General features: G+C 42.7%; 16 non-coding genes across 16 annotated transcripts; all 16 read left to right on the plus strand.

The window, feature by feature from the left end:
• The first annotated feature begins 681 nt into the window (after nt 1-681).
• On the plus strand, nt 682-763 carry trnas-gcu (transfer RNA serine (anticodon GCU)). The gene has a single exon. It is a non-coding gene; the product is annotated as a tRNA-Ser (tRNA).
• Nucleotides 764-2173: 1410 nt separating this feature from the next.
• Nucleotides 2174-2255, plus strand: trnas-gcu (transfer RNA serine (anticodon GCU)). The gene has a single exon. It is a non-coding gene; the product is annotated as a tRNA-Ser (tRNA).
• A 1410-nt stretch (nt 2256-3665) lies between these two features.
• Nucleotides 3666-3747, plus strand: trnas-gcu (transfer RNA serine (anticodon GCU)). The gene has a single exon. It is a non-coding gene; the product is annotated as a tRNA-Ser (tRNA).
• A 1410-nt stretch (nt 3748-5157) lies between these two features.
• trnas-gcu (transfer RNA serine (anticodon GCU)) lies at nt 5158-5239 on the plus strand. Its single transcript has one exon. It is a non-coding gene; the product is annotated as a tRNA-Ser (tRNA).
• Nucleotides 5240-6652: 1413 nt separating this feature from the next.
• trnas-gcu (transfer RNA serine (anticodon GCU)) lies at nt 6653-6734 on the plus strand. Its single transcript has one exon. It is a non-coding gene; the product is annotated as a tRNA-Ser (tRNA).
• Nucleotides 6735-8159: 1425 nt separating this feature from the next.
• On the plus strand, nt 8160-8241 carry trnas-gcu (transfer RNA serine (anticodon GCU)). Its single transcript has one exon. It is a non-coding gene; the product is annotated as a tRNA-Ser (tRNA).
• A 1410-nt stretch (nt 8242-9651) lies between these two features.
• trnas-gcu (transfer RNA serine (anticodon GCU)) lies at nt 9652-9733 on the plus strand. Its single transcript has one exon. It is a non-coding gene; the product is annotated as a tRNA-Ser (tRNA).
• A 1413-nt stretch (nt 9734-11146) lies between these two features.
• trnas-gcu (transfer RNA serine (anticodon GCU)) lies at nt 11147-11228 on the plus strand. The gene has a single exon. It is a non-coding gene; the product is annotated as a tRNA-Ser (tRNA).
• A 1425-nt stretch (nt 11229-12653) lies between these two features.
• Nucleotides 12654-12735, plus strand: trnas-gcu (transfer RNA serine (anticodon GCU)). The gene has a single exon. It is a non-coding gene; the product is annotated as a tRNA-Ser (tRNA).
• A 1413-nt stretch (nt 12736-14148) lies between these two features.
• trnas-gcu (transfer RNA serine (anticodon GCU)) lies at nt 14149-14230 on the plus strand. The gene has a single exon. It is a non-coding gene; the product is annotated as a tRNA-Ser (tRNA).
• Nucleotides 14231-15643: 1413 nt separating this feature from the next.
• trnas-gcu (transfer RNA serine (anticodon GCU)) lies at nt 15644-15725 on the plus strand. Its single transcript has one exon. It is a non-coding gene; the product is annotated as a tRNA-Ser (tRNA).
• A 1413-nt stretch (nt 15726-17138) lies between these two features.
• trnas-gcu (transfer RNA serine (anticodon GCU)) lies at nt 17139-17220 on the plus strand. Its single transcript has one exon. It is a non-coding gene; the product is annotated as a tRNA-Ser (tRNA).
• A 1413-nt stretch (nt 17221-18633) lies between these two features.
• On the plus strand, nt 18634-18715 carry trnas-gcu (transfer RNA serine (anticodon GCU)). Its single transcript has one exon. It is a non-coding gene; the product is annotated as a tRNA-Ser (tRNA).
• Nucleotides 18716-20128: 1413 nt separating this feature from the next.
• On the plus strand, nt 20129-20210 carry trnas-gcu (transfer RNA serine (anticodon GCU)). Its single transcript has one exon. It is a non-coding gene; the product is annotated as a tRNA-Ser (tRNA).
• A 1413-nt stretch (nt 20211-21623) lies between these two features.
• Nucleotides 21624-21705, plus strand: trnas-gcu (transfer RNA serine (anticodon GCU)). The gene has a single exon. It is a non-coding gene; the product is annotated as a tRNA-Ser (tRNA).
• Nucleotides 21706-23118: 1413 nt separating this feature from the next.
• trnas-gcu (transfer RNA serine (anticodon GCU)) lies at nt 23119-23200 on the plus strand. The gene has a single exon. It is a non-coding gene; the product is annotated as a tRNA-Ser (tRNA).
• Nucleotides 23201-24045: the final 845 nt, after the last annotated feature.

The following is a 24045-nucleotide window of genomic DNA, read 5'->3' on the forward strand; positions in this document are numbered from 1 at the left end:
TTCTCCACTATTGAACCCTTTGTGAGTGACATCCATTGTCTTCTACCTCAAGATGAAACTTTTCGGTATCAAACCTTTGTGCATAGGCTTGCTTTGGTTTCTTGAAAACCTGTCACTTCTCTTTCCAGATCCTCTTTAAGTTTTAACTTAGTAGTGGGAGGCTACAGGTATTTCCACTCTCTGGCCCTTTGCATATCTTGCCATTTCTTGTAACCCTAATGACTCACACCATAGCGAAATGCTATACACACCTTGATTCAAGGAGCTCCACACAATACCATTTGGTGGGGGGTTAAACGACCTGCAAGTTTTACACACCAACTCTGAGTATAGGTGAAGATCCTAGAGAGATTTAAAACCTGAAACCTCCCACAACTCTTTTAGAACTAAAGAAGCCTCTTGAACGACCAGTGTTACATCTTCAAGAAACACAAGCAAGGCCAGTTGCCTATGTACGCAGGTACAATACCAGAAAACATAAGTTAGAGTCCTGTAGTCCCCTAAATTGTTCTCCAGTAAAGAAATGATCACCAACTGTGGTCTGCACGCATGGGTTAGAATCCTGTTTTTTCAGCAATAGTTTTCTTCTTCTTGTGTCCACAGCCACTTGTCACCATTGTAACAAGTCTCTTAAGAACAGGAAAAGTTTGAATTTCAGGAGATAAATTTACCTCCGAATAGGACGAGGTGGCCGAGTGGTCAAGGCGATGGACTGCTAATCCATTGTGCTCTGCACGCGTGGGTTCGAATCCCATCCTCGTCGCAGTGAAGTTTACAAGACACAAATTTCTACTCTAATTGACTGAATCAGCTTACTCTGCTGCTTCAGATCATTATCTCAAATGCTGTATTCTCGTCACGTGTACTGACAAAAACGCTGACCAGGACCATCAACCAGGTGCTCTGAATATCTTACCAACTTGAAATGACAGATTAGAAACATATTATTGGGGAAAATATGAGCATTTAGTTAGTGTCTCCCCCATGTGCTCTCAAGAAAAATGTCCTTCCTACTTGGCGGTGGCTCTTTAACTCTGTGAACCATGCTGGAAGGATGGAACAGCATTTCTGTATAATATCAGTCCATGGCATAAAAACAAGGAAATCCATCTTGTTTTAGAAGGGGACTTTATCAAACTGAATTAAAAGACTTTCCCAACCAGACTAAAATCAAGATATAACAAATTTCCTGGAGAATGTGGGCATTGATCCCACTACTTCTCGCATGCTAAGCGAGCGCTCTACCATTTGAGCTAATTCCCCATCTGTAGATATCTCTGTAAATCACTTACTTGTCCAGTGTCCCCTGAGGGCCTGTGATGAGAGACTTCATTCATTTGTCTAGGCAATGTGATCCAGTCTAGGACAGAACAACATACATGCTGAACAGGTTGCCAGGATTTGCCACAGAAGCCATTCTTACACAGGGGGATTAGCTCAAATGGTAGAGCGCTCGCTTTGCATGTGAGAGGTAGTGGGATCGATGCCCACATTCTCCACTATTGAACCCTTTGTGAGTGACATCCATTGTCTTCTACCTCAAGATGAAACTTTCCGGTATCAAACCTTTGTGAATAGGCTTGCTTTGGTTTCTTGAAAACCTGTCACTTCTCTTTCCAGATCCTCTTTAAGTTTTAACTTAGTAGTGGGAGGCTACAGGTATTTCCACTCTCTGGCCCTTTGCATATCTTGCCATTTCTTGTAACCCTAATGACTCACACCATAGCGAAATGCTATACACACCTTGATTCAAGGAGCTCCACACAATACCATTTGGTGGGGGGTTAAACGACCTGCAAGTTTTACACACCAACTCTGAGTATAGGTGAAGATCCTAGAGAGATTTAAAACCTGAAACCTCCCACAACTCTTTTAGAACTAAAGAAGCCTCTTGAACGACCAGTGTTACATCTTCAAGAAACACAAGCAAGGCCAGTTGCCTATGTACGCAGGTACAATACCAGAAAACATAAGTTAGAGTCCTGTAGTCCCCTAAATTGTTCTCCAGTAAAGAAATGATCACCAACTGTGGTCTGCACGCATGGGTTAGAATCCTGTTTTTTCAGCAATAGTTTTCTTCTTCTTGTGTCCACAGCCACTTGTCACCATTGTAACAAGTCTCTTAAGAACAGGAAAAGTTTGAATTTCAGGAGATAAATTTACCTCCGAATAGGACGAGGTGGCCGACTGGTCAAGGCGATGGACTGCTAATCCATTGTGCTCTGCACGCGTGGGTTCGAATCCCATCCTCGTCGCAGTGAAGTTTACAAGACACAAATTTCTACTCTAATTGACTGAATCAGCTTACTCTGCTGCTTCAGATCATTATCTCAAATGCTGTATTCTCGTCACGTGTACTGACAAAAACGCTGACCAGGACCATCAACCAGGTGCTCTGAATATCTTACCAACTTGAAATGACAGATTAGAAACATATTATTGGGGAAAATATGAGCATTTAGTTAGTGTCTCCCCCATGTGCTCTCAAGAAAAATGTCCTTCCTACTTGGCGGTGGCTCTTTAACTCTGTGAACCATGCTGGAAGGATGGAACAGCATTTCTGTATAATATCAGTCCATGGCATAAAAACAAGGAAATCCATCTTGTTTTAGAAGGGGACTTTATCAAACTGAATTAAAAGACTTTCCCAACCAGACTAAAATCAAGATATAACAAATTTCCTGGAGAATGTGAGCATCGATCCCACTACTTCTCGCATGCTAAGCGAGCGCTCTACCATTTGAGCTAATTCCCGATCTGTAGATATCTCTGTAAATCACTTACTTGTCCAGTGTCCCCTGAGGGCCTGTGATGAGAGACTTCATTCATTTGTCTAGGCAATGTGATCCAGTCTAGGACAGAACAACATACATGCTGAACAGGTTGCCAGGATTTGCCACAGAAGCCATTCTTACACAGGGGGATTAGCTCAAATGGTAGAGCGCTCGCTTTGCATGTGAGAGGTAGTGGGATCGATGCCCACATTCTCCACTATTGAACCCTTTGTGAGTGACATCCATTGTCTTCTACCTCAAGATGAAACTTTCCGGTATCAAACCTTTGTGAATAGGCTTGCTTTGGTTTCTTGAAAACCTGTCACTTCTCTTTCCAGATCCTCTTTAAGTTTTAACTTAGTAGTGGGAGGCTACAGGTATTTCCACTCTCTGGCCCTTTGCATATCTTGCCATTTCTTGTAACCCTAATGACTCACACCATAGCGAAATGCTATACACACCTTGATTCAAGGAGCTCCACACAATACCATTTGGTGGGGGGTTAAACGACCTGCAAGTTTTACACACCAACTCTGAGTATAGGTGAAGATCCTAGAGAGATTTAAAACCTGAAACCTCCCACAACTCTTTTAGAACTAAAGAAGCCTCTTGAACGACCAGTGTTACATCTTCAAGAAACACAAGCAAGGCCAGTTGCCTATGTACGCAGGTACAATACCAGAAAACATAAGTTAGAGTCCTGTAGTCCCCTAAATTGTTCTCCAGTAAAGAAATGATCACCAACTGTGGTCTGCACGCATGGGTTAGAATCCTGTTTTTTCAGCAATAGTTTTCTTCTTCTTGTGTCCACAGCCACTTGTCACCATTGTAACAAGTCTCTTAAGAACAGGAAAAGTTTGAATTTCAGGAGATAAATTTACCTCCGAATAGGACGAGGTGGCCGACTGGTCAAGGCGATGGACTGCTAATCCATTGTGCTCTGCACGCGTGGGTTCGAATCCCATCCTCGTCGCAGTGAAGTTTACAAGACACAAATTTCTACTCTAATTGACTGAATCAGCTTACTCTGCTGCTTCAGATCATTATCTCAAATGCTGTATTCTCGTCACGTGTACTGACAAAAACGCTGACCAGGACCATCAACCAGGTGCTCTGAATATCTTACCAACTTGAAATGACAGATTAGAAACATATTATTGGGGAAAATATGAGCATTTAGTTAGTGTCTCCCCCATGTGCTCTCAAGAAAAATGTCCTTCCTACTTGGCGGTGGCTCTTTAACTCTGTGAACCATGCTGGAAGGATGGAACAGCATTTCTGTATAATATCAGTCCATGGCATAAAAACAAGGAAATCCATCTTGTTTTAGAAGGGGACTTTATCAAACTGAATTAAAAGACTTTCCCAACCAGACTAAAATCAAGATATAACAAATTTCCTGGAGAATGTGAGCATCGATCCCACTACTTCTCGCATGCTAAGCGAGCGCTCTACCATTTGAGCTAATTCCCGATCTGTAGATATCTCTGTAAATCACTTACTTGTCCAGTGTCCCCTGAGGGCCTGTGATGAGAGACTTCATTCATTTGTCTAGGCAATGTGATCCAGTCTAGGACAGAACAACATACATGCTGAACAGGTTGCCAGGATTTGCCACAGAAGCCATTCTTACACAGGGGGATTAGCTCAAATGGTAGAGCGCTCGCTTTGCATGTGAGAGGTAGTGGGATCGATGCCCACATTCTCCACTATTGAACCCTTTGTGAGTGACATCCATTGTCTTCTACCTCAAGATGAAACTTTCCGGTATCAAACCTTTGTGAATAGGCTTGCTTTGGTTTCTTGAAAACCTGTCACTTCTCTTTCCAGATCCTCTTTAAGTTTTAACTTAGTAGTGGGAGGCTACAGGTATTTCCACTCTCTGGCCCTTTGCATATCTTGCCATTTCTTGTAACCCTAATGACTCACACCATAGCGAAATGCTATACACACCTTGATTCAAGGAGCTCCACACAATACCATTTGGTGGGGGGTTAAACGACCTGCAAGTTTTACACACCAACTCTGAGTATAGGTGAAGATCCTAGAGAGATTTAAAACCTGAAACCTCCCACAACTCTTTTAGAACTAAAGAAGCCTCTTGAACGACCAGTGTTACATCTTCAAGAAACACAAGCAAGGCCAGTTGCCTATGTACGCAGGTACAATACCAGAAAACATAAGTTAGAGTCCTGTAGTCCCCTAAATTGTTCTCCAGTAAAGAAATGATCACCAACTGTGGTCTGCACGCATGGGTTAGAATCCTGTTTTTTCAGCAATAGTTTTCTTCTTCTTGTGTCCACAGCCACTTGTCACCATTGTAACAAGTCTCTTAAGAACAGGAAAAGTTTGAATTTCAGGAGATAAATTTACCTCCCAATAGGACGAGGTGGCCGAGTGGTCAAGGCGATGGACTGCTAATCCATTGTGCTCTACACGCGTGGGTTTGAATCCCATCCTCGTCGCAGTGAAGTTTACAAGACACAAATTTCTACTCTAATTGACTGAATCAGCTTACTCTGCTGCTTCAGATCATTATCTCAAATGCTGTATTCTCGTCACGTGTACTGACAAAAACGCTGACCAGGACCATCAACCAGGTGCTCTGAATATCTTACCAACTTGAAATGACAGATTAGAAACATATTATTGGGGAAAATATGAGCATTTAGTTAGTGTCTAAGAACGGTGATACTCCCCCATGTGCTCTCAAGAAAAATGTCCTTCCTACTTGGCGGTGGCTCTTTAACTCTGTGAACCATGCTGGAAGGATGGAACAGCATTTCTGTATAATATCAGTCCATGGCATAAAAACAAGGAAATCCATCTTGTTTTAGAAGGGGACTTTATCAAACTGAATTAAAAGACTTTCCCAACCAGACTAAAATCAAGATATAACAAATTTCCTGGAGAATGTGGGCATCGATCCCACTACTTCTCGCATGCTAAGCGAGCGCTCTACCATTTGAGCTAATTCCCCAGCTGTAAATCACTTACTTGTCCAGTGTCCCCTGAGGGCCTGTGATGAGAGACTTCATTCATTTGTCTAGGCAATGTGATCCAGTCTAGGACAGAACAACATACATGCTGAACAGGTTGCCAGGATTTGCCACAGAAGCCATTCTTACACAGGGGGATTAGCTCAAATGGTAGAGCGCTCGCTTTGCATGTGAGAGGTAGTGGGATCGATGCCCACATTCTCCACCATTGAACCCTTTGTGAGTGACATCCATTGTCTTCTACCTCAAGATGAAACTTTTCGGTATCAAACCTTTGTGCATAGGCTTGCTTTGGTTTCTTGAAAACCTGTCACTTCTCTTTCCAGATCCTCTTTAAGTTTTAACTTAGTAGTGGGAGGCTACAGGTATTTCCACTCTCTGGCCCTTTGCATATCTTGCCATTTCTTGTAACCCTAATGACTCACACCATAGCGAAATGCTATACACACCTTGATTCAAGGAGCTCCACACAATACCATTTGGTGGGGGGTTAAACGACCTGCAAGTTTTACACACCAACTCTGAGTATAGGTGAAGATCCTAGAGAGATTTAAAACCTGAAACCTCCCACAACTCTTTTAGAACTAAAGAAGCCTCTTGAACGACCAGTGTTACATCTTCAAGAAACACAAGCAAGGCCAGTTGCCTATGTACGCAGGTACAATACCAGAAAACATAAGTTAGAGTCCTGTAGTCCCCTAAATTGTTCTCCAGTAAAGAAATGATCACCAACTGTGGTCTGCACGCATGGGTTAGAATCCTGTTTTTTCAGCAATAGTTTTCTTCTTCTTGTGTCCACAGCCACTTGTCACCATTGTAACAAGTCTCTTAAGAACAGGAAAAGTTTGAATTTCAGGAGATAAATTTACCTCCGAATAGGACGAGGTGGCCGAGTGGTCAAGGCGATGGACTGCTAATCCATTGTGCTCTGCACGCGTGGGTTTGAATCCCATCCTCGTCGCAGTGAAGTTTACAAGACACAAATTTCTACTCTAATTGACTGAATCGGCTTACTCTGCTGCTTCAGATCATTATCTCAAATGCTGTATTCTCGTCACGTGTACTGACAAAAACGCTGACCAGGACCATCAACCAGGTGCTCTGAATATCTTACCAACTTGAAATGACAGATTAGAAACATATTATTGGGGAAAATATGAGCATTTAGTTAGTGTCTAAGAACGGTGATACTCCCCCATGTGCTCTCAAGAAAAATGTCCTTCCTACTTGGCGGTGGCTCTTTAACTCTGTGAACCATGCTGGAAGGATGGAACAGCATTTCTGTATAATATCAGTCCATGGCATAAAAACAAGGAAATCCATCTTGTTTTAGAAGGGGACTTTATCAAACTGAATTAAAAGACTTTCCCAACCAGACTAAAATCAAGATATAACAAATTTCCTGGAGAATGTGGGCATTGATCCCACTACTTCTCGCATGCTAAGCGAGCGCTCTACCATTTGAGCTAATTCCCCATCTGTAGATATCTCTGTAAATCACTTACTTGTCCAGTGTCCCCTGAGGGCCTGTGATGAGAGACTTCATTCATTTGTCTAGGCAATGTGATCCAGTCTAGGACAGAACAACATACATGCTGAACAGGTTGCCAGGATTTGCCACAGAAGCCATTCTTACACAGGGGGATTAGCTCAAATGGTAGAGCGCTCGCTTTGCATGTGAGAGGTAGTGGGATCGATGCCCACATTCTCCACTATTGAACCCTTTGTGAGTGACATCCATTGTCTTCTACCTCAAGATGAAACTTTCCGGTATCAAACCTTTGTGAATAGGCTTGCTTTGGTTTCTTGAAAACCTGTCACTTCTCTTTCCAGATCCTCTTTAAGTTTTAACTTAGTAGTGGGAGGCTACAGGTATTTCCACTCTCTGGCCCTTTGCATATCTTGCCATTTCTTGTAACCCTAATGACTCACACCATAGCGAAATGCTATACACACCTTGATTCAAGGAGCTCCACACAATACCATTTGGTGGGGGGTTAAACGACCTGCAAGTTTTACACACCAACTCTGAGTATAGGTGAAGATCCTAGAGAGATTTAAAACCTGAAACCTCCCACAACTCTTTTAGAACTAAAGAAGCCTCTTGAACGACCAGTGTTACATCTTCAAGAAACACAAGCAAGGCCAGTTGCCTATGTACGCAGGTACAATACCAGAAAACATAAGTTAGAGTCCTGTAGTCCCCTAAATTGTTCTCCAGTAAAGAAATGATCACCAACTGTGGTCTGCACGCATGGGTTAGAATCCTGTTTTTTCAGCAATAGTTTTCTTCTTCTTGTGTCCACAGCCACTTGTCACCATTGTAACAAGTCTCTTAAGAACAGGAAAAGTTTGAATTTCAGGAGATAAATTTACCTCCGAATAGGACGAGGTGGCCGACTGGTCAAGGCGATGGACTGCTAATCCATTGTGCTCTGCACGCGTGGGTTCGAATCCCATCCTCGTCGCAGTGAAGTTTACAAGACACAAATTTCTACTCTAATTGACTGAATCAGCTTACTCTGCTGCTTCAGATCATTATCTCAAATGCTGTATTCTCGTCACGTGTACTGACAAAAACGCTGACCAGGACCATCAACCAGGTGCTCTGAATATCTTACCAACTTGAAATGACAGATTAGAAACATATTATTGGGGAAAATATGAGCATTTAGTTAGTGTCTCCCCCATGTGCTCTCAAGAAAAATGTCCTTCCTACTTGGCGGTGGCTCTTTAACTCTGTGAACCATGCTGGAAGGATGGAACAGCATTTCTGTATAATATCAGTCCATGGCATAAAAACAAGGAAATCCATCTTGTTTTAGAAGGGGACTTTATCAAACTGAATTAAAAGACTTTCCCAACCAGACTAAAATCAAGATATAACAAATTTCCTGGAGAATGTGAGCATCGATCCCACTACTTCTCGCATGCTAAGCGAGCGCTCTACCATTTGAGCTAATTCCCGATCTGTAGATATCTCTGTAAATCACTTACTTGTCCAGTGTCCCCTGAGGGCCTGTGATGAGAGACTTCATTCATTTGTCTAGGCAATGTGATCCAGTCTAGGACAGAACAACATACATGCTGAACAGGTTGCCAGGATTTGCCACAGAAGCCATTCTTACACAGGGGGATTAGCTCAAATGGTAGAGCGCTCGCTTTGCATGTGAGAGGTAGTGGGATCGATGCCCACATTCTCCACTATTGAACCCTTTGTGAGTGACATCCATTGTCTTCTACCTCAAGATGAAACTTTCCGGTATCAAACCTTTGTGAATAGGCTTGCTTTGGTTTCTTGAAAACCTGTCACTTCTCTTTCCAGATCCTCTTTAAGTTTTAACTTAGTAGTGGGAGGCTACAGGTATTTCCACTCTCTGGCCCTTTGCATATCTTGCCATTTCTTGTAACCCTAATGACTCACACCATAGCGAAATGCTATACACACCTTGATTCAAGGAGCTCCACACAATACCATTTGGTGGGGGGTTAAACGACCTGCAAGTTTTACACACCAACTCTGAGTATAGGTGAAGATCCTAGAGAGATTTAAAACCTGAAACCTCCCACAACTCTTTTAGAACTAAAGAAGCCTCTTGAACGACCAGTGTTACATCTTCAAGAAACACAAGCAAGGCCAGTTGCCTATGTACGCAGGTACAATACCAGAAAACATAAGTTAGAGTCCTGTAGTCCCCTAAATTGTTCTCCAGTAAAGAAATGATCACCAACTGTGGTCTGCACGCATGGGTTAGAATCCTGTTTTTTCAGCAATAGTTTTCTTCTTCTTGTGTCCACAGCCACTTGTCACCATTGTAACAAGTCTCTTAAGAACAGGAAAAGTTTGAATTTCAGGAGATAAATTTACCTCCGAATAGGACGAGGTGGCCGACTGGTCAAGGCGATGGACTGCTAATCCATTGTGCTCTGCACGCGTGGGTTCGAATCCCATCCTCGTCGCAGTGAAGTTTACAAGACACAAATTTCTACTCTAATTGACTGAATCAGCTTACTCTGCTGCTTCAGATCATTATCTCAAATGCTGTATTCTCGTCACGTGTACTGACAAAAACGCTGACCAGGACCATCAACCAGGTGCTCTGAATATCTTACCAACTTGAAATGACAGATTAGAAACATATTATTGGGGAAAATATGAGCATTTAGTTAGTGTCTAAGAACGGTGATACTCCCCCATGTGCTCTCAAGAAAAATGTCCTTCCTACTTGGCGGTGGCTCTTTAACTCTGTGAACCATGCTGGAAGGATGGAACAGCATTTCTGTATAATATCAGTCCATGGCATAAAAACAAGGAAATCCATCTTGTTTTAGAAGGGGACTTTATCAAACTGAATTAAAAGACTTTCCCAACCAGACTAAAATCAAGATATAACAAATTTCCTGGAGAATGTGGGCATCGATCCCACTACTTCTCGCATGCTAAGCGAGCGCTCTACCATTTGAGCTAATTCCCCAGCTGTAAATCACTTACTTGTCCAGTGTCCCCTGAGGGCCTGTGATGAGAGACTTCATTCATTTGTCTAGACAATGTGATCCAGTCTAGGACAGAACAACATACATGCTGAACAGGTTGCCAGGATTTGCCACAGAAGCCATTCTTACACAGGGGGATTAGCTCAAATGGTAGAGCGCTCGCTTTGCATGTGAGAGGTAGTGGGATCGATGCCCACATTCTCCACTATTGAACCCTTTGTGAGTGACATCCATTGTCTTCTACCTCAAGATGAAACTTTCCGGTATCAAACCTTTGTGAATGGGCTTGCTTTGGTTTCTTGAAAACCTGTCACTTCTCTTTGCAGATCCTCTTTAAGTTTTAACTTAGTAGTGGGAGGCTACAGGTATTTCCACTCTCTGCCCCTTTGCATATCTTGCCATTTCTTGTAACCCTAATGACTCACACCATAGCGAAATGCTATACACACCTTGATTCAAGGAGCTCCACACAATACCATTTGGTGGGGGGTTAAACGACCTGCAAGTTTTACACACCAACTCTGAGTATAGGTGAAGATCCTAGAGAGATTTAAAACCTGAAACCTCCCACAACTCTTTTAGAACTAAAGAAGCCTCTTGAACGACCAGTGTTACATCTTCAAGAAACACAAGCAAGGCCAGTTGCCTATGTACGCAGGTACAATACCAGAAAACATAAGTTAGAGTCCTGTAGTCCCCTAAATTGTTCTCCAGTAAAGAAATGATCACCAACTGTGGTCTGCACGCATGGGTTAGAATCCTGTTTTTTCAGCAATAGTTTTCTTCTTCTTGTGTCCACAGCCACTTGTCACCATTGTAACAAGTCTCTTAAGAACAGGAAAAGTTTGAATTTCAGGAGATAAATTAACCTCCCAATAGGACGAGGTGGCCGAGTGGTCAAGGCGATGGACTGCTAATCCATTGTGCTCTGCACGCGTGGGTTCGAATCCCATCCTCGTCGCAGTGAAGTTTACAAGACACAAATTTCTACTCTAATTGACTGAATCGGCTTACTCTGCTGCTTCAGATCATTATCTCAAATGCTGTATTCTCGTCACGTGTACTGACAAAAACGCTGACCAGGACCATCAACCAGGTGCTCTGAATATCTTACCAACTTGAAATGACAGATTAGAAACATATTATTGGGGAAAATATGAGCATTTAGTTAGTGTCTAAGAACGGTGATACTCCCCCATGTGCTCTCAAGAAAAATGTCCTTCCTACTTGGCGGTGGCTCTTTAACTCTGTGAACCATGCTGGAAGGATGGAACAGCATTTCTGTATAATATCAGTCCATGGCATAAAAACAAGGAAATCCATCTTGTTTTAGAAGGGGACTTTATCAAACTGAATTAAAAGACTTTCCCAACCAGACTAAAATCAAGATATAACAAATTTCCTGGAGAATGTGGGCATTGATCCCACTACTTCTCGCATGCTAAGCGAGCGCTCTACCATTTGAGCTAATTCCCCATCTGTAGATATCTCTGTAAATCACTTACTTGTCCAGTGTCCCCTGAGGGCCTGTGATGAGAGACTTCATTCATTTGTCTAGGCAATGTGATCCAGTCTAGGACAGAACAACATACATGCTGAACAGGTTGCCAGGATTTGCCACAGAAGCCATTCTTACACAGGGGGATTAGCTCAAATGGTAGAGCGCTCGCTTTGCATGTGAGAGGTAGTGGGATCGATGCCCACATTCTCCACTATTGAACCCTTTGTGAGTGACATCCATTGTCTTCTACCTCAAGATGAAACTTTTCGGTATCAAACCTTTGTGCGTAGGCTTGCTTTGGTTTCTTGAAAACCTGTCACTTCTCTTTCCAGATCCTCTTTAAGTTTTAACTTAGTAGTGGGAGGCTACAGGTATTTCCACTCTCTGGCCCTTTGCATATCTTGCCATTTCTTGTAACCCTAATGACTCACACCATAGCGAAATGCTATACACACCTTGATTCAAGGAGCTCCACACAATACCATTTGGTGGGGGGTTAAACGACCTGCAAGTTTTACACACCAACTCTGAGTATAGGTGAAGATCCTAGAGAGATTTAAAACCTGAAACCTCCCACAACTCTTTTAGAACTAAAGAAGCCTCTTGAACGACCAGTGTTACATCTTCAAGAAACACAAGCAAGGCCAGTTGCCTATGTACGCAGGTACAATACCAGAAAACATAAGTTAGAGTCCTGTAGTCCCCTAAATTGTTCTCCAGTAAAGAAATGATCACCAACTGTGGTCTGCACGCATGGGTTAGAATCCTGTTTTTTCAGCAATAGTTTTCTTCTTCTTGTGTCCACAGCCACTTGTCACCATTGTAACAAGTCTCTTAAGAACAGGAAAAGTTTGAATTTCAGGAGATAAATTTACCTCCCAATAGGACGAGGTGGCCGAGTGGTCAAGGCGATGGACTGCTAATCCATTGTGCTCTGCACGCGTGGGTTCGAATCCCATCCTCGTCGCAGTGAAGTTTACAAGACACAAATTTCTACTCTAATTGACTGAATCAGCTTACTCTGCTGCTTCAGATCATTATCTCAAATGCTGTATTCTCGTCACGTGTACTGACAAAAACGCTGACCAGGACCATCAACCAGGTGCTCTGAATATCTTACCAACTTGAAATGACAGATTAGAAACATATTATTGGGGAAAATATGAGCATTTAGTTAGTGTCTAAGAACGGTGATACTCCCCCATGTGCTCTCAAGAAAAATGTCCTTCCTACTTGGCGGTGGCTCTTTAACTCTGTGAACCATGCTGGAAGGATGGAACAGCATTTCTGTATAATATCAGTCCATGGCATAAAAACAAGGAAATCCATCTTGTTTTAGAAGGGGACTTTATCAAACTGAATTAAAAGACTTTCCCAACCAGACTAAAATCAAGATATAACAAATTTCCTGGAGAATGTGGGCATCGATCCCACTACTTCTCGCATGCTAAGCGAGCGCTCTACCATTTGAGCTAATTCCCCAGCTGTAAATCACTTACTTGTCCAGTGTCCCCTGAGGGCCTGTGATGAGAGACTTCATTCATTTGTCTAGGCAATGTGATCCAGTCTAGGACAGAACAACATACATGCTGAACAGGTTGCCAGGATTTGCCACAGAAGCCATTCTTACACAGGGGGATTAGCTCAAATGGTAGAGCGCTCGCTTTGCATGTGAGAGGTAGTGGGATCGATGCCCACATTCTCCACTATTGAACCCTTTGTGAGTGACATCCATTGTCTTCTACCTCAAGATGAAACTTTTCGGTATCAAACCTTTGTGCATAGGCTTGCTTTGGTTTCTTGAAAACCTGTCACTTCTCTTTCCAGATCCTCTTTAAGTTTTAACTTAGTAGTGGGAGGCTACAGGTATTTCCACTCTCTGGCCCTTTGCATATCTTGCCATTTCTTGTAACCCTAATGACTCACACCATAGCGAAATGCTATACACACCTTGATTCAAGGAGCTCCACACAATACCATTTGGTGGGGGGTTAAACGACCTGCAAGTTTTACACACCAACTCTGAGTATAGGTGAAGATCCTAGAGAGATTTAAAACCTGAAACCTCCCACAACTCTTTTAGAACTAAAGAAGCCTCTTGAACGACCAGTGTTACATCTTCAAGAAACACAAGCAAGGCCAGTTGCCTATGTACGCAGGTACAATACCAGAAAACATAAGTTAGAGTCCTGTAGTCCCCTAAATTGTTCTCCAGTAAAGAAATGATCACCAACTGTGGTCTGCACGCATGGGTTAGAATCCTGTTTTTTCAGCAATAGTTTTCTTCTTCTTGTGTCCACAGCCACTTGTCACCATTGTAACAAGTCTCTTAAGAACAGGAAAAGTTTGAATTTCAGGAGATAAATTTACCTCCCAATAGGACGAGGTGGCCGAGTGGTCAAGGCGATGGACTGCTAATCCATTGTGCTCTGCACGCGTGGGTTCGAATCCCATCCTCGTCGCAGTGAAGTTTACAAGACACAAATTTCTACTCTAATTGACTGAATCGGCTTACTCTGCTGCTTCAGATCATTATCTCAAATGCTGTATTCTCGTCACGTGTACTGACAAAAACGCTGACCAGGACCATCAACCAGGTGCTCTGAATATCTTACCAACTTGAAATGACAGATTAGAAACATATTATTGGGGAAAATATGAGCTTTTAGTTAGTGTCTAAGAACGGTGATACTCCCCCATGTGCTCTCAAATAAAATGTCCTTCCTACTTGGCGGTGGCTCTTTAACTCTGTGAACCATGCTGGAAGGATGGAACAGCATTTCTGTATAATATCAGTCCATGGCATAAAAACAAGGAAATCCATCTTGTTTTAGAAGGGGACTTTATCAAACTGAATTAAAAGACTTTCCCAACCAGACTAAAATCAAGATATAACAAATTTCCTGGAGAATGTGGGCATCGATCCCACTACTTCTCGCATGCTAAGCGAGCGCTCTACCATTTGAGCTAATTCCCCAGCTGTAAATCACTTACTTGTCCAGTGTCCCCTGAGGGCCTGTGATGAGAGACTTCATTCATTTGTCTAGGCAATGTGATCCAGTCTAGGACAGAACAACATACATGCTGAACAGGTTGCCAGGATTTGCCACAGAAGCCATTCTTACACAGGGGGATTAGCTCAAATGGTAGAGCGCTCGCTTTGCATGTGAGAGGTAGTGGGATCGATGCCCACATTCTCCACTATTGAACCCTTTGTGAGTGACATCCATTGTCTTCTACCTCAAGATGAAACTTTTCGGTATCAAACCTTTGTGCATAGGCTTGCTTTGGTTTCTTGAAAACCTGTCACTTCTCTTTCCAGATCCTCTTTAAGTTTTAACTTAGTAGTGGGAGGCTACAGGTATTTCCACTCTCTGGCCCTTTGCATATCTTGCCATTTCTTGTAACCCTAATGACTCACACCATAGCGAAATGCTATACACACCTTGATTCAAGGAGCTCCACACAATACCATTTGGTGGGGGGTTAAACGACCTGCAAGTTTTACACACCAACTCTGAGTATAGGTGAAGATCCTAGAGAGATTTAAAACCTGAAACCTCCCACAACTCTTTTAGAACTAAAGAAGCCTCTTGAACGACCAGTGTTACATCTTCAAGAAACACAAGCAAGGCCAGTTGCCTATGTACGCAGGTACAATACCAGAAAACATAAGTTAGAGTCCTGTAGTCCCCTAAATTGTTCTCCAGTAAAGAAATGATCACCAACTGTGGTCTGCACGCATGGGTTAGAATCCTGTTTTTTCAGCAATAGTTTTCTTCTTCTTGTGTCCACAGCCACTTGTCACCATTGTAACAAGTCTCTTAAGAACAGGAAAAGTTTGAATTTCAGGAGATAAATTTACCTCCCAATAGGACGAGGTGGCCGAGTGGTCAAGGCGATGGACTGCTAATCCATTGTGCTCTGCACGCGTGGGTTCGAATCCCATCCTCGTCGCAGTGAAGTTTACAAGACACAAATTTCTACTCTAATTGACTGAATCAGCTTACTCTGCTGCTTCAGATCATTATCTCAAATGCTGTATTCTCGTCACGTGTACTGACAAAAACGCTGACCAGGACCATCAACCAGGTGCTCTGAATATCTTACCAACTTGAAATGACAGATTAGAAACATATTATTGGGGAAAATATGAGCATTTAGTTAGTGTCTAAGAACGGTGATACTCCCCCATGTGCTCTCAAGAAAAATGTCCTTCCTACTTGGCGGTGGCTCTTTAACTCTGTGAACCATGCTGGAAGGATGGAACAGCATTTCTGTATAATATCAGTCCATGGCATAAAAACAAGGAAATCCATCTTGTTTTAGAAGGGGACTTTATCAAACTGAATTAAAAGACTTTCCCAACCAGACTAAAATCAAGATATAACAAATTTCCTGGAGAATGTGGGCATCGATCCCACTACTTCTCGCATGCTAAGCGAGCGCTCTACCATTTGAGCTAATTCCCCAGCTGTAAATCACTTACTTGTCCAGTGTCCCCTGAGGGCCTGTGATGAGAGACTTCATTCATTTGTCTAGGCAATGTGATCCAGTCTAGGACAGAACAACATACATGCTGAACAGGTTGCCAGGATTTGCCACAGAAGCCATTCTTACACAGGGGGATTAGCTCAAATGGTAGAGCGCTCGCTTTGCATGTGAGAGGTAGTGGGATCGATGCCCACATTCTCCACTATTGAACCCTTTGTGAGTGACATCCATTGTCTTCTACCTCAAGATGAAACTTTTCGGTATCAAACCTTTGTGCATAGGCTTGCTTTGGTTTCTTGAAAACCTGTCACTTCTCTTTCCAGATCCTCTTTAAGTTTTAACTTAGTAGTGGGAGGCTACAGGTATTTCCACTCTCTGGCCCTTTGCATATCTTGCCATTTCTTGTAACCCTAATGACTCACACCATAGCGAAATGCTATACACACCTTGATTCAAGGAGCTCCACACAATACCATTTGGTGGGGGGTTAAACGACCTGCAAGTTTTACACACCAACTCTGAGTATAGGTGAAGATCCTAGAGAGATTTAAAACCTGAAACCTCCCACAACTCTTTTAGAACTAAAGAAGCCTCTTGAACGACCAGTGTTACATCTTCAAGAAACACAAGCAAGGCCAGTTGCCTATGTACGCAGGTACAATACCAGAAAACATAAGTTAGAGTCCTGTAGTCCCCTAAATTGTTCTCCAGTAAAGAAATGATCACCAACTGTGGTCTGCACGCATGGGTTAGAATCCTGTTTTTTCAGCAATAGTTTTCTTCTTCTTGTGTCCACAGCCACTTGTCACCATTGTAACAAGTCTCTTAAGAACAGGAAAAGTTTGAATTTCAGGAGATAAATTTACCTCCCAATAGGACGAGGTGGCCGAGTGGTCAAGGCGATGGACTGCTAATCCATTGTGCTCTGCACGCGTGGGTTCGAATCCCATCCTCGTCGCAGTGAAGTTTACAAGACACAAATTTCTACTCTAATTGACTGAATCGGCTTACTCTGCTGCTTCAGATCATTATCTCAAATGCTGTATTCTCGTCACGTGTACTGACAAAAACGCTGACCAGGACCATCAACCAGGTGCTCTGAATATCTTACCAACTTGAAATGACAGATTAGAAACATATTATTGGGGAAAATATGAGCTTTTAGTTAGTGTCTAAGAACGGTGATACTCCCCCATGTGCTCTCAAATAAAATGTCCTTCCTACTTGGCGGTGGCTCTTTAACTCTGTGAACCATGCTGGAAGGATGGAACAGCATTTCTGTATAATATCAGTCCATGGCATAAAAACAAGGAAATCCATCTTGTTTTAGAAGGGGACTTTATCAAACTGAATTAAAAGACTTTCCCAACCAGACTAAAATCAAGATATAACAAATTTCCTGGAGAACGTGGGCATCGATCCCACTACTTCTCGCATGCTAAGCGAGCGCTCTACCATTTGAGCTAATTCCCCAGCTGTAAATCACTTACTTGTCCAGTGTCCCCTGAGGGCCTGTGATGAGAGACTTCATTCATTTGTCTAGGCAATGTGATCCAGTCTAGGACAGAACAACATACATGCTGAACAGGTTGCCAGGATTTGCCACAGAAGCCATTCTTACACAGGGGGATTAGCTCAAATGGTAGAGCGCTCGCTTTGCATGTGAGAGGTAGTGGGATCGATGCCCACATTCTCCACTATTGAACCCTTTGTGAGTGACATCCATTGTCTTCTACCTCAAGATGAAACTTTTCGGTATCAAACCTTTGTGCATAGGCTTGCTTTGGTTTCTTGAAAACCTGTCACTTCTCTTTCCAGATCCTCTTTAAGTTTTAACTTAGTAGTGGGAGGCTACAGGTATTTCCACTCTCTGGCCCTTTGCATATCTTGCCATTTCTTGTAACCCTAATGACTCACACCATAGCGAAATGCTATACACACCTTGATTCAAGGAGCTCCACACAATACCATTTGGTGGGGGGTTAAACGACCTGCAAGTTTTACACACCAACTCTGAGTATAGGTGAAGATCCTAGAGAGATTTAAAACCTGAAACCTCCCACAACTCTTTTAGAACTAAAGAAGCCTCTTGAACGAACAGTGTTACATCTTCAAGAAACACAAGCAAGGCCAGTTGCCTATGTACGCAGGTACAATACCAGAAAACATAAGTTAGAGTCCTGTAGTCCCCTAAATTGTTCTCCAGTAAAGAAATGATCACCAACTGTGGTCTGCACGCATGGGTTAGAATCCTGTTTTTTCAGCAATAGTTTTCTTCTTCTTGTGTCCACAGCCACTTGTCACCATTGTAACAAGTCTCTTAAGAACAGGAAAAGTTTGAATTTCAGGAGATAAATTTACCTCCCAATAGGACGAGGTGGCCGAGTGGTCAAGGCGATGGACTGCTAATCCATTGTGCTCTGCACGCGTGGGTTCGAATCCCATCCTCGTCGCAGTGAAGTTTACAAGACACAAATTTCTACTCTAATTGACTGAATCAGCTTACTCTGCTGCTTCAGATCATTATCTCAAATGCTGTATTCTCGTCACGTGTACTGACAAAAACGCTGACCAGGACCATCAACCAGGTGCTCTGAATATCTTACCAACTTGAAATGACAGATTAGAAACATATTATTGGGGAAAATATGAGCATTTAGTTAGTGTCTAAGAACGGTGATACTCCCCCATGTGCTCTCAAGAAAAATGTCCTTCCTACTTGGCGGTGGCTCTTTAACTCTGTGAACCATGCTGGAAGGATGGAACAGCATTTCTGTATAATATCAGTCCATGGCATAAAAACAAGGAAATCCATCTTGTTTTAGAAGGGGACTTTATCAAACTGAATTAAAAGACTTTCCCAACCAGACTAAAATCAAGATATAACAAATTTCCTGGAGAATGTGGGCATCGATCCCACTACTTCTCGCATGCTAAGCGAGCGCTCTACCATTTGAGCTAATTCCCCAGCTGTAAATCACTTACTTGTCCAGTGTCCCCTGAGGGCCTGTGATGAGAGACTTCATTCATTTGTCTAGGCAATGTGATCCAGTCTAGGACAGAACAACATACATGCTGAACAGGTTGCCAGGATTTGCCACAGAAGCCATTCTTACACAGGGGGATTAGCTCAAATGGTAGAGCGCTCGCTTTGCATGTGAGAGGTAGTGGGATCGATGCCCACATTCTCCACTATTGAACCCTTTGTGAGTGACATCCATTGTCTTCTACCTCAAGATGAAACTTTTCGGTATCAAACCTTTGTGCATAGGCTTGCTTTGGTTTCTTGAAAACCTGTCACTTCTCTTTCCAGATCCTCTTTAAGTTTTAACTTAGTAGTGGGAGGCTACAGGTATTTCCACTCTCTGGCCCTTTGCATATCTTGCCATTTCTTGTAACCCTAATGACTCACACCATAGCGAAATGCTATACACACCTTGATTCAAGGAGCTCCACACAATACCATTTGGTGGGGGGTTAAACGACCTGCAAGTTTTACACACCAACTCTGAGTATAGGTGAAGATCCTAGAGAGATTTAAAACCTGAAACCTCCCACAACTCTTTTAGAACTAAAGAAGCCTCTTGAACGACCAGTGTTACATCTTCAAGAAACACAAGCAAGGCCAGTTGCCTATGTACGCAGGTACAATACCAGAAAACATAAGTTAGAGTCCTGTAGTCCCCTAAATTGTTCTCCAGTAAAGAAATGATCACCAACTGTGGTCTGCACGCATGGGTTAGAATCCTGTTTTTTCAGCAATAGTTTTCTTCTTCTTGTGTCCACAGCCACTTGTCACCATTGTAACAAGTCTCTTAAGAACAGGAAAAGTTTGAATTTCAGGAGATAAATTTACCTCCCAATAGGACGAGGTGGCCGAGTGGTCAAGGCGATGGACTGCTAATCCATTGTGCTCTGCACGCGTGGGTTCGAATCCCATCCTCGTCGCAGTGAAGTTTACAAGACACAAATTTCTACTCTAATTGACTGAATCGGCTTACTCTGCTGCTTCAGATCATTATCTCAAATGCTGTATTCTCGTCACGTGTACTGACAAAAACGCTGACCAGGACCATCAACCAGGTGCTCTGAATATCTTACCAACTTGAAATGACAGATTAGAAACATATTATTGGGGAAAATATGAGCTTTTAGTTAGTGTCTAAGAACGGTGATACTCCCCCATGTGCTCTCAAATAAAATGTCCTTCCTACTTGGCGGTGGCTCTTTAACTCTGTGAACCATGCTGGAAGGATGGAACAGCATTTCTGTATAATATCAGTCCATGGCATAAAAACAAGGAAATCCATCTTGTTTTAGAAGGGGACTTTATCAAACTGAATTAAAAGACTTTCCCAACCAGACTAAAATCAAGATATAACAAATTTCCTGGAGAATGTGGGCATCGATCCCACTACTTCTCGCATGCTAAGCGAGCGCTCTACCATTTGAGCTAATTCCCCAGCTGTAAATCACTTACTTGTCCAGTGTCCCCTGAGGGCCTGTGATGAGAGACTTCATTCATTTGTCTAGGCAATGTGATCCAGTCTAGGACAGAACAACATACATGCTGAACAGGTTGCCAGGATTTGCCACAGAAGCCATTCTTACACAGGGGGATTAGCTCAAATGGTAGAGCGCTCGCTTTGCATGTGAGAGGTAGTGGGATCGATGCCCACATTCTCCACTATTGAACCCTTTGTGAGTGACATCCATTGTCTTCTACCTCAAGATGAAACTTTTCGGTATCAAACCTTTGTGCATAGGCTTGCTTTGGTTTCTTGAAAACCTGTCACTTCTCTTTCCAGATCCTCTTTAAGTTTTAACTTAGTAGTGGGAGGCTACAGGTATTTCCACTCTCTGGCCCTTTGCATATCTTGCCATTTCTTGTAACCCTAATGACTCACACCATAGCGAAATGCTATACACACCTTGATTCAAGGAGCTCCACACAATACCATTTGGTGGGGGGTTAAACGACCTGCAAGTTTTACACACCAACTCTGAGTATAGGTGAAGATCCTAGAGAGATTTAAAACCTGAAACCTCCCACAACTCTTTTAGAACTAAAGAAGCCTCTTGAACGACCAGTGTTACATCTTCAAGAAACACAAGCAAGGCCAGTTGCCTATGTACGCAGGTACAATACCAGAAAACATAAGTTAGAGTCCTGTAGTCCCCTAAATTGTTCTCCAGTAAAGAAATGATCACCAACTGTGGTCTGCACGCATGGGTTAGAATCCTGTTTTTTCAGCAATAGTTTTCTTCTTCTTGTGTCCACAGCCACTTGTCACCATTGTAACAAGTCTCTTAAGAACAGGAAAAGTTTGAATTTCAGGAGATAAATTTACCTCCCAATAGGACGAGGTGGCCGAGTGGTCAAGGCGATGGACTGCTAATCCATTGTGCTCTGCACGCGTGGGTTCGAATCCCATCCTCGTCGCAGTGAAGTTTACAAGACACAAATTTCTACTCTAATTGACTGAATCAGCTTACTCTGCTGCTTCAGATCATTATCTCAAATGCTGTATTCTCGTCACGTGTACTGACAAAAACGCTGACCAGGACCATCAACCAGGTGCTCTGAATATCTTACCAACTTGAAATGACAGATTAGAAACATATTATTGGGGAAAATATGAGCATTTAGTTAGTGTCTAAGAACGGTGATACTCCCCCATGTGCTCTCAAGAAAAATGTCCTTCCTACTTGGCGGTGGCTCTTTAACTCTGTGAACCATGCTGGAAGGATGGAACAGCATTTCTGTATAATATCAGTCCATGGCATAAAAACAAGGAAATCCATCTTGTTTTAGAAGGGGACTTTATCAAACTGAATTAAAAGACTTTCCCAACCAGACTAAAATCAAGATATAACAAATTTCCTGGAGAATGTGGGCATCGATCCCACTACTTCTCGCATGCTAAGCGAGCGCTCTACCATTTGAGCTAATTCCCCAGCTGTAAATCACTTACTTGTCCAGTGTCCCCTGAGGGCCTGTGATGAGAGACTTCATTCATTTGTCTAGGCAATGTGATCCAGTCTAGGACAGAACAACATACATGCTGAACAGGTTGCCAGGATTTGCCACAGAAGCCATTCTTACACAGGGGGATTAGCTCAAATGGTAGAGCGCTCGCTTTGCATGTGAGAGGTAGTGGGATCGATGCCCACATTCTCCACTATTGAACCCTTTGTGAGTGACATCCATTGTCTTCTACCTCAAGATGAAACTTTTCGGTATCAAACCTTTGTGCATAGGCTTGCTTTGGTTTCTTGAAAACCTGTCACTTCTCTTTCCAGATCCTCTTTAAGTTTTAACTTAGTAGTGGGAGGCTACAGGTATTTCCACTCTCTGGCCCTTTGCATATCTTGCCATTTCTTGTAACCCTAATGACTCACACCATAGCGAAATGCTATACACACCTTGATTCAAGGAGCTCCACACAATACCATTTGGTGGGGGGTTAAACGACCTGCAAGTTTTACACACCAACTCTGAGTATAGGTGAAGATCCTAGAGAGATTTAAAACCTGAAACCTCCCACAACTCTTTTAGAACTAAAGAAGCCTCTTGAACGACCAGTGTTACATCTTCAAGAAACACAAGCAAGGCCAGTTGCCTATGTACGCAGGTACAATACCAGAAAACATAAGTTAGAGTCCTGTAGTCCCCTAAATTGTTCTCCAGTAAAGAAATGATCACCAACTGTGGTCTGCACGCATGGGTTAGAATCCTGTTTTTTCAGCAATAGTTTTCTTCTTCTTGTGTCCACAGCCACTTGTCACCATTGTAACAAGTCTCTTAAGAACAGGAAAAGTTTGAATTTCAGGAGATAAATTTACCTCCCAATAGGACGAGGTGGCCGAGTGGTCAAGGCGATGGACTGCTAATCCATTGTGCTCTGCACGCGTGGGTTCGAATCCCATCCTCGTCGCAGTGAAGTTTACAAGACACAAATTTCTACTCTAATTGACTGAATCGGCTTACTCTGCTGCTTCAGATCATTATCTCAAATGCTGTATTCTCGTCACGTGTACTGACAAAAACGCTGACCAGGACCATCAACCAGGTGCTCTGAATATCTTACCAACTTGAAATGACAGATTAGAAACATATTATTGGGGAAAATATGAGCTTTTAGTTAGTGTCTAAGAACGGTGATACTCCCCCATGTGCTCTCAAATAAAATGTCCTTCCTACTTGGCGGTGGCTCTTTAACTCTGTGAACCATGCTGGAAGGATGGAACAGCATTTCTGTATAATATCAGTCCATGGCATAAAAACAAGGAAATCCATCTTGTTTTAGAAGGGGACTTTATCAAACTGAATTAAAAGACTTTCCCAACCAGACTAAAATCAAGATATAACAAATTTCCTGGAGAATGTGGGCATCGATCCCACTACTTCTCGCATGCTAAGCGAGCGCTCTACCATTTGAGCTAATTCCCCAGCTGTAAATCACTTACTTGTCCAGTGTCCCCTGAGGGCCTGTGATGAGAGACTTCATTCATTTGTCTAGGCAATGTGATCCAGTCTAGGACAGAACAACATACATGCTGAACAGGTTGCCAGGATTTGCCACAGAAGCCATTCTTACACAGGGGGATTAGCTCAAATGGTAGAGCGCTCGCTTTGCATGTGAGAGGTAGTGGGATCGATGCCCACATTCTCCACTATTGAACCCTTTGTGAGTGACATCCATTGTCTTCTACCTCAAGATGAAACTTTTCGGTATCAAACCTTTGTGCATAGGCTTGCTTTGGTTTCTTGAAAACCTGT

This window comes from Pleuronectes platessa, chromosome 16 (assembly GCF_947347685.1).
Source record: "Pleuronectes platessa chromosome 16, fPlePla1.1, whole genome shotgun sequence".
NCBI classification, from domain to species: Eukaryota; Metazoa; Chordata; class Actinopteri; order Pleuronectiformes; family Pleuronectidae; genus Pleuronectes; species Pleuronectes platessa.